General features: G+C 42.2%; 1 non-coding gene across 1 annotated transcript; it reads right to left on the bottom strand.

The window, feature by feature from the left end:
* Window positions 1–521: 521 nt before the first annotated feature.
* LOC113884039 lies at window positions 522–626 on the bottom strand. The gene has a single exon (XR_003508792.1). It is a non-coding gene; the product is annotated as a U6 spliceosomal RNA (small nuclear RNA).
* Between the last annotated feature and the right edge of the window lie 9178 nt (window positions 627–9804).

Genomic DNA, 9804 nt, shown 5'->3' with positions numbered 1-9804 from the left:
GAAACCACTTTCTCTGCTCATCCATGAAAGTTGTATCATCTTCAGGCTCCACTTCTAGTTCTCTTACTGTTTCCACCACATCTGCAGTTGCTTCCTCCACGGAAGTCTTTTTTTTTTAATTTATTTATTTTAATCGGAAGCTAATTACTTTACAATATTGTAGTGGTTTTTGCCATACATTCACATGAATCAGCCATAGGTGTACATGTGTTCCCCATCCTGAACCCCTCTCCCACCTCCCTCCCCATCCCATCCCTCAGGGTCATCCCAGTGCACCAGCCCCGAGCACCCTGTCTCATGCATCAAACCTTGACTGGCGATCTGTTTCACATATGATAATATACATGTTTCAATGCTATTCTCTCAAATCATCCCACCCTCACTTTCTCCCACGGAGTCCAAAAGACTGTTCTTTACATCTGTGTCTCTTTTGCTGTCTTGCATATAGGGTCATCGTTACCATCTTTTAAATTCCATATATATGTGTTAATATATTGTATTGGTGTTTTTCTTTCTGACTTAAAAATATGGAACACTTCACAAATTTGCGTTTCATCCTTGTGCAGGGGCCATAGCTAATCTCTGTATTGCTCCAATTTTAGTATATGTGCTGCCAAAGCGAGCATTCCATACGTATCTTTTTATTCACTACGTGTGCATGCTAAGTTGCTTCAGTCGTGTCCAACTCTTTGCAGACCCAATGGACTGTAGCCCATCAGGCTCCTCTGCCCATGGGATTCTCAATGCAAGAATACTGGAGTGGGTTGCCATGCCCTTCTCCAGAGGAATCTTCCTGATTCAGGGGTTGAACCTATCTCTGCTGTAGCTCCTGCACTGCAGCCAGATTCTTTACCTCTGAGCCACCGGGGAAGCCTTTACTTATTTACTACAATGGAGTGCAAACTGCATTGGAAGCAGGTATTAAAAATAAAAGGATTGAGAATTTCTTGGCAGTCCAGTAGTTAGGACTCAGCACTTTCACTGTCAGGGCCTGGGTTCAATCCCTGGTCGGGGAACTAGAATCCTGCAGGCTGTGTGGCCTAGCAGAGAGAAGAGTCCCAAGACAGAGGAAGATCGAACACTCAGTGCTGCTGTCTTCCAGGAAAACTGTGATTCGCTCACTGTTTCTTCTGACATGACTCCTCTCCTATCTGGTGCTCCAGGCCCAGTGCAGCCAGTCCACGCCTGCTTCCCCGCCACAGCCCAGCGCTGAGCCCCGGGGGGCGGAGGCCTTCGTCCACTGAAGTCTTGAACCCCTCAAAGTCATCTAAGAGAGTTGGAGTCAACTACTCCCAGGCTCCTCTTAATGTTGATATTTTGACCTCTTCTGATGAATCATGAATGTTCTTCATGGCATCTAAAGTGGTGAGTCTTTTCCAGAGGGTTTTCAATTGGCTGCCCAGATACATCAGAGGAATCACTACCTCTCGCAGCTATAGCCTTACAAAGCATATTTCCTAAATAATAAGATTTTATTACTATATGTAAAATAGTATGGGGCTCTCTGGTGGCCCAGAGGTAAAGAATCCACCTGCCAATACAAAAGACTCAGATTCGATCCCTGGGCTTGGGAGATCCCCTGGAGAAGGAAGTGGCAACCCACTCCAGTATTCTTGGTGGGGAAATCCCATGGGCAGAGAAGCCTGGCGGGCTATAGTCCCTGGGGTCTCAAAGAGTCAGACATGACTTAGCAACTAAACAACAACATAAAATAGATAATCAACAAGGACCTACTGTATAGCACAGGGAGCTCTACTCAATAGTTTGTAATAATCTATGACGGGAAATTCCGTGGACAGAGGAGCCTGGTGGGCTACAGTCCATGGGGCTGCAAAGAGTTGAACGTGACTGAGTGCACACACATACACATAAGGGAAAAGAATCTGAAAAGGATTCTTTATGTATATATGTTCTGTATCTATATGTATACATCACCGTGCTGTCCACTGGAGCTAACACAACATTGTAAATCGACTCTGCTTCAGTGAAATTTAAAAAAAAAAGGGGGGGGGGGAATAAGACTTGAAAATCAAAATGGCTCCTTGATTAATTTGCTGCAAAGTGGATATTGTGTTAACAGGCATGAAAACATTAACCTTTTTAAAAAAATTAATTTATTCATTTATTTTCAGCCACACCCTATGGCATGTAGCCATACCCCAACCAGGGATCCAACCCATGCCCCCTGCATTGAAAGGGGAGTCTTAACCGCTGGACCACCAGGGAAGTCCCCCTCACCCCCCCGCCAAATTAATCTTGTTATCCTTCTCCATCAGAGCTCTTATATTTTGAAAATAATCTTTTTTTTTCCTGAGCACTAGTTCTCAACAGTGGGCTTAAATATTCAGTAAACTATGTTGTAAACAGATGTGCTATGATGCAGCCTTTGTGGTTCCATTTATAGAGCACAGGCAGAGTAGATTTAGTTTAATTCTTAAGGGCTTTAGGATTTTTGGAATGGTAAATGAACACTAGCTTCAACTTAAAGTCTCCAGATGCTTTAGGCCCTGACAAGAGAGTTAGCCTGTCCTTTGAAACTTTGAAGCCAGGCACTGACTTCTCTCTAGCTAGAAAGTCCTAGATGGCAACTTCTTCCAATAGAAGGCTGTTTTATTCTGCATTGAAAATCTATTTAGTGTAACCGTCCTCATTCATTATCTTAGCTAGATCTTCTGGATAACGTGCTGCAGCTTCTACATCAGCACTTGCTGCTTCACCTTGCACATTAACCTTGTTAACCAAATTTGGCTAGCTTCAAATTTTTCTTTGACAGTTTCCTCACCTCTCTCAGCCTTCACAGAATTGAAGAGACTTGAGCCTTGCTCTGGGGCTTCCCTGGTGTCTCAGATGGTAAAGAATCTGCCTGCCAGTCCAGGAGACCTGAGTTTGATCCCTGGGTCAGGAAGACCCCCTGCAGAAGGAAATGCTAACCACTCCACTGTTCTTGCCTGGAGAATTCCATGGACAGAAGAGCCTGGTGGGCTGCAGTGCATGGGCTCACCTGAATTAAGCTTTGGGTTAAAGGAATGTTGTGGCTGGTTTGACCTTCTATGCAGATCATAAATTTTTCTCCGTATCAGAAATAAGGTTGTTTTGCTTTCTTATCATTTGTGTGTTCACTGAACTAGCACTTTTAATTTCCTTCAAGGACTTTTCCTTTGCATTTACAACTTGGCTGTTTGATGCAAGAGACTTAGCTTTTAGTCTGTCTTGGCTTTCAGCATGCCTTCCTCATTAAGCTTAATCTTTTTTAGCTTTTGATTTAAAGTGAGAGACATGTGACTCTTTCTTTCACTTGAACACTGAGAGGCCATTGTAGGGTTATTAATTGGCCTAATTTCAATATTGTTGTTTTAGGGAATAGAGGGGCCCGAAAAGAGGAAGAAAGGTGGGGGAATAGCCAGTTGATGGAGAAGTCAGAACACATACATTCATTGCTTAAGTTTGTTGTCTTCTATGAGTGCAGTTTGTAGTGCCCTAAAACAATTACAATAGTAACATCAAAGATCACTGATCATAGATCAATATAACAAATATAATAATAATAATAAAGCTTAACATATTTTGAGAATTACTAAGTTGTGACATGGAGATGTGGAGTGAGCAAATGCTGTTGAAAAAAAATGACACAGGCAGACTTGCTCAATGCAGGGTTAAACAAACTTTCAATTTCTAAAACAAAAAGTAGTATTGTGCAGTAAAATGAGGTATGCCTGTATATACCTAAAATGATTGAAAACAGGTACTCAAATTGTTATTGTTGTTTAGTTGCTAAATCATGTCTGACTCTTTTGCGCCCCCGTGGACTGTATCTCTCTCGGTTTTGCTGTCCATGGGATTTCCCAGGCAAAAATGCTGGAGTAGGTTGCCATTTCCTTCTCCAGTGGATCGTCCCGACCCAGGGATCAAACCCATGTCTCCTGTATTGGCAGGTGGATTCTTTACCACTGAGCTACCAGGGAAGTCCACACTCAAACAAATACTTTTACTCCAGTGTTCATAGCAGCACTGTTCACAACAGCCGAAAGGCGGAAACAACTGGGTGAATGGATAAAGGAATTGTGGAACAGACACACAGTGGAATATTGCTCAGCCATAAAAAGGAGTGAAGTGCTGAAACATGCTGCAACAACGCAGAGGAATCTCAAAAACGTTACGCTGAAGTAAAAGAATTCAGATGCAGAAAGGTCCAAGTTGTATGATTACATTTACATGAAATATATCAGAATAGATAAATCCTTATAAATCCATAGAGACAGAAAGTATGTTGGTAGTTGCCTGGGTTTGAGGGAGAGGGGACTGAAGAGTGACTGCCTATGAGGCTTTCTTTAGGGGAAATGAAAATGCTTTAGAACGAAATAGACACTGTGAATGTGCTAAATGCCCCTGAGTTGTATGCTTTATAATGAATAGTTATATGTTATTTGAATATCACCTTGATTTTATTTATTTAATTAATTTTATAGTGCCAGGTCTTAGTTGTGGCATGTGGGAATCTAGTTCCCTGACCAGGAATTGAACCCAGGCCCCCTGTATTGGGAGCAGAGAGTCTTAGCCACTGGACCACCAGGGAAGTCTCTCATCTCAATTTTTAAAAAAGATATTTGATCTAAATTCTCTAAATTCCCTAAATTCTCTTCCTATTTAGGGCCCACAGGTGGATGACTGCCCCTTCTCCACTTGGAAAGAACATTGGAGGTTTATTCTTAGAAAATGTAAAACAGAAGTTTTCTGGACTATGGGATACAAGCCTAGTTGAGGATTAGGGTACTTTATTGAAAATACAGGGATTTAAGGAAAGTGAGACATGAATTTGAGCAAACTCTAGGAAAGAGTGAAGGACATGGGAGTCTGGCATGCTGCAGTCCATGAGGTTGCAAAGATTCAGGCAGGACTTAGCGAATGTACAACAACAGCAGCAACAAAGAAGCTGGTGTAAGATGTCGAGACACCAACCCTACCCCCACACCTAGCCTTCTAATACCTTAGAAGTGTTTTCTGAAATATGACTAGCCCCAGAGAACTGACTTAAAGACACTAACTTTGGAGTTCCTCCACGGAAATGGCTCTGCCGGATCACCCTACAGTGAACCTTGCAGGCATAAAGCTCCAACCAGTCACGCAGAGCTGCCAGGCATCTTCTAGTACTCGCTGCAGTGCCCTGCTAAGGACTACCAGTATTTCTGAGGGGAATCTTTTATACAAAAGGCATAGATACAAAACCAGAATCCGACGATCGAAAAACCAAACCAAAAACAGAAATAAGCAACTTGAAAGAAACAGATACAATGTAGAGAGAAGATTAAAAAAAAACCCACCATAATTAATATCCCTTGATAAGAGAAGGTACTACCCTGATTAAGCAAAAATAGGGTGCCTTTTTAAAAAGTATAGTCAGAGAACAAGAAAGAGATGTTAGAAATTAAAAATATGAAAAAATATGAGAAGAAAAAAAATGAGGGAAAAGTATAACTGAAAAATTTTAAGAAATTTCCCAGAATAAAGGGATGGTATGGGGAGGGAGGAGGGAGGAGGGTTCAGGATGGGGAACACATGTATACCTGGGGTGGATTCGTTTTGATATTTGGCAAAACTAATACAATTATGTAAAGTTTAAAAATTAAATAAAATAAAAAAAATATATATATATAAAAAAGAAATTTCCCAGAATAGAAGGGCATGAATTTCTAGATATAAAGGGCCTATCAAATATCCCAACACAATTGAGAAAAACCAAGAACCTCACCAAGGCACATCCTTATAAAATTTAAAATACTGGAGATTAAACATATGTATTTAATACATATATATTTCTAAGGATATAAGCAAATGGTCCAAATTAGAATTTATAATAACAACTCTGGAAGCTAGAAGGTGAAGGAGAAAAGCATTAAAAATTCTGCTGGAATATAATTTCCAACCTGCAATTCCATACACAGCTAACCTGCAATTATGAATTACTCTAGAATAAAGGCATATTCATTAATTCCAGGTTCAGATGCAAGTGACAGAAACCCAAAACAGTAGTTACAATTTTCTTTCTCACATGAAAGTCCAGGTCACTAGAGTGGCTCTGTTCCATGGAACGCTCAGCATCTCAGGTTCATTCCAGTCCTCACTCGGCCATGGCCAGATGTGGGCTTCATCCTCATGGTTCAGGATGGTAGCATCTGCGTCCCAGCCACCTGACAGATGGAGGAAGGGATGATGAAGAAGGAGCAAAGGGCATTTGACAGCTACATCTTTAGGAATTTCTCAGAAGCTGCCAAGTAACACTTTTGCTTACATCGCACTGGTCAGAATTTGTTCACCTGGAAAATGTAGAAATAAAGACTTGATTTTGGATGATCTTGTGCCCAGCTAAACACTTTATTACTATGGAAAAACAGGAGACAGGTGTGTGGAATAAGTAGCAGTCCCGGTTACACAGTCTTGAACATTATTTGAGCATTGTTTTCCTGAAGCTCCTGGCAGAGGGTACAGCTGTCCCTCAGTGTCTGCAGGGGATTCATTCCAGAACCCTTCCTACCAAAAATCAATGATGCTCAAGTTCCTTATATAAATGGCACAATATAGTTGGCCATATGTACCCATGTGTTCTGTTGCAGGTCTGTACTACCTAAAGTGAAGGCATAAGGCAAGAAAGAGGAAGACTTGAGATCCATGAAAAGGATATCTAATACCAGGGAGTCCCTGGTGTTGCTTAAAGGATGACAGCTGAGTTACAGTCCTAGATGGTAGCCAGCCCAGAGTAGAGAAGGTCAGAAGGTTCCAGGAGGGATTTCTTTAAGAAGATGACACTGACAGAAGACTTCGTAATTTACTTTCACCTGACAGGCACAGCAATATACCTTTACTTCTATGAGAGTCTACTCCATATGTTTGAATATAATGAGAAGACATTTATATATCAGAGGTTCAGTTAGGAATAAATACCTAGAAAACTAGGCAAATGAAAAGACAAAGGAATTATTAACTCAAAAGTAATTATTAACTCCAAGGAAAGCATGTGGAAAAGTAATAATGTCATAACATAGGGTTCAATCGTGAATAGCATTTACATAGTTATAAAATTATAATCCTAGGCTTCCCTGGTGGCTCAGTGGAAAACAATCTGCCTGTCAGTGCAGGAGACACAGGTTTGATCCCTAGTCTGGGAAGGTCCCACGTGCTTCAGAGCAACTAAGCCTGTGTTCCACAAGTGCTGAGCCAGTGCTCCAGAGCCCGGAGCTGCAACTGCGGAAGCCCGCATGCCCGAGAGCTTGTGCTCCACAGCAAGAGAAGTAAGAGGAGCCCACACACCTCAACTCGAGAGTAGCCCCACTTGCCACAACCGAAGAAAGCCCTCAAAGCAACGAAGATCCAACACAGCCAAGATGAGAAATAAAATTAAAAATAAATATAACCTCAAATATCTTTCTGACTAAAATCACAAATGTGTATTTGGAGGATGGTGACATAGTGTGTGTGTATGAGTGTGTGTGTGTGTGAGAGAGAGAGAGACTGGATAATGGAAGAGAGCTAGATCTCATTGTCTAATGCTGGTAAGTCAACAAATAATGGTTAAAACTAGAAAAATCAAAAATTAAAAATATATCCATATTATTTGAAAATATGGAGATAAATATCAAATGCCAAAATAATCAGCTATAAGAACTGAAAAAGGAGCTTACTTCTGAAAGAGCTGGAGATGAAGAAGGGTTGAAAGGGATCTTCCATTTTTTACTAACAAGCCTTTGGAAGTTTCTCACTATTTACATGCCAAACTTCATTAAACATTAAAACATGAATTTTTTAAAGAATAGGTAGTTAGATTCTCTTTCCTGGGCTCTTCAGGTGAGAAATGTGGCATCAGACAGTAGGAGACAAACACTGACAGGAATGGTAGACAGTGGCTGAGTCACACTCAGAACCTGGGATAGAAGAACATCCACGGATCCCTCTTCCCAGAGTTCTTCCGGACTCCCGACTTCCTCAGGCTCCCATTTACATGAAGCCTGATCCCATTAGAGCCTCAGATCTGGGAGAGTTCGTCTCTCTCATCAATCTGTTTCCCTTATTTGAGCTTTGTTGAGTGAACTTCTATTTCTTGCAGTGAAAAAAGTCCTGCTAAAATAGAGCTATGAGGGACTTCCCTGGCAGTCCAGTGGTTAAGACTCGGTGCTTCCAGTGTAGGGGGCATGGGTTTGATCCCTGTTGGAGAAACTATGATCCCACATGCTGTGGGGCATATGGGAACATTAAAAAAAAAGAAAATAGAGATACGTGTTGCTTCCAAAACTCCTGCTGTCTTGCTCCACTCCATTTTGAAGGAGCAATTCCATTATACTTTATGACCTCCTAAGACTTCACTGATGTGGCAGGTCCTTTTATTTCTGCAAAATTCCCCTCACACCCCATTACAGTCATGTCTCAGCAACAGGACGAAGGTACTTCCTATTTGGGAATTCCTTGGTGGTCCAGTGGTTAGGACTCTGCACTTTCATTGCATGAGGATGCAGGTTCAACCCCTGGTGGAGGAACTAAAATACCTACAAGCTGTGAACCGCAGCCCCACTAAAAAAGGATACTTGCTACTTCCTAATGTCCAATGCAAATCAGGATGATCCTGTATCATCAATGCAGCAGATTAAGGTGACATTCATGAAGGAATAAATTAGAGTAACCAAGCATCCCTGTTGGCCAGGGACCCAGGGGTTTCCTGGGATGCAGAACTTTCAGACAGTCCTGGACGTCTTTTGGTAAAGTGGACGAGGTGTCTGTGAAGATACCCTGCTATACCTGCCACCAGAAGATAAATACCTTCTGCTGGTATGAATAAAGAGATAAAATATTTTTTTAATCATATACCAAGTACATACATAATTAAGCTTGAGATAACCCTCCATTATTTTTCAAGTCCTGTCAACCTTTGGTCCCAGCCAGCCTGGAGAATGGAATGATGCCTTCCTTCAAGGTTCCCAAGGAAGCAGCCTTCCTCCAAGGTTCCCAAGCTCTAGGTCAATAACTGACTCAGGCTGGTTACTGCCAGAGGGCATGTGACTGTGTACTGTGCTGGCTTGACTTACGTCTTTGTTCATTAAACTAAGGATTTATTTTGCTGTACAAATCAAGCAGAACCGGGACCTGCCCATCTGTCCTGTTCCTGCCAACACCTCATGCAGAAGCCAAAACCTCAGCTCATGTCTTAGGCCATTTCTTGCACCAAAAGGACCACACCTACTTGGCTTTTGCTTTTCTGTGGCCACAGCTAGGGGTGATATTCAAAATATTTAGCAGCTGGTTACCACATGGCCACCAGCCAATTAGAATAGACACTGACTGTAGCAAGGAGACAGATTCCAGGAGGCCAACAGCTGTGCTAGGGGTTAACCATTTAGTTGCGGGATCAGAAGGAGGTCCAGGGCCTGGAGACAGGTAAATGGGGGCGGGGCACTAGGGGGCTCGAGGCAGCAATTTACAAACTGATGGAAAGCATTTCAGTCCTTTAACAACCAGTGTGGCCACAGCAGAAAGTCAGCCTGGCCTCAGCAAAGAACAGACTGGACAGTCCGTTCACTTTGCTTTTAATACCCGCCTCTCTTTGAGTCTGAGCACCTAGGCTCCACCTTTCCCAGTGATTATTAGTTATCTCATTTTGGTTAACCACCCTCCTTCCAGGTTCCTGGCTGGGACAGCTCTTCCCGTGCCCCGCCCCGCCCATCCCCCAGCGAAGAGGCTGTCCTAAGTAGTGTTTCATCAGTGGTGAATTTTTCTGATGATGAAGACGTCCTCTGATGAAGTGTGTGTGTTGGTGAGGCGGTG

Source organism: Bos indicus x Bos taurus, chromosome 25 (assembly GCF_003369695.1).
Source record: "Bos indicus x Bos taurus breed Angus x Brahman F1 hybrid chromosome 25, Bos_hybrid_MaternalHap_v2.0, whole genome shotgun sequence".
NCBI lineage: Eukaryota > Metazoa > Chordata > Mammalia > Artiodactyla > Bovidae > Bos > Bos indicus x Bos taurus.
This window is presented reverse-complemented; position numbering and strand designations above follow the sequence as displayed.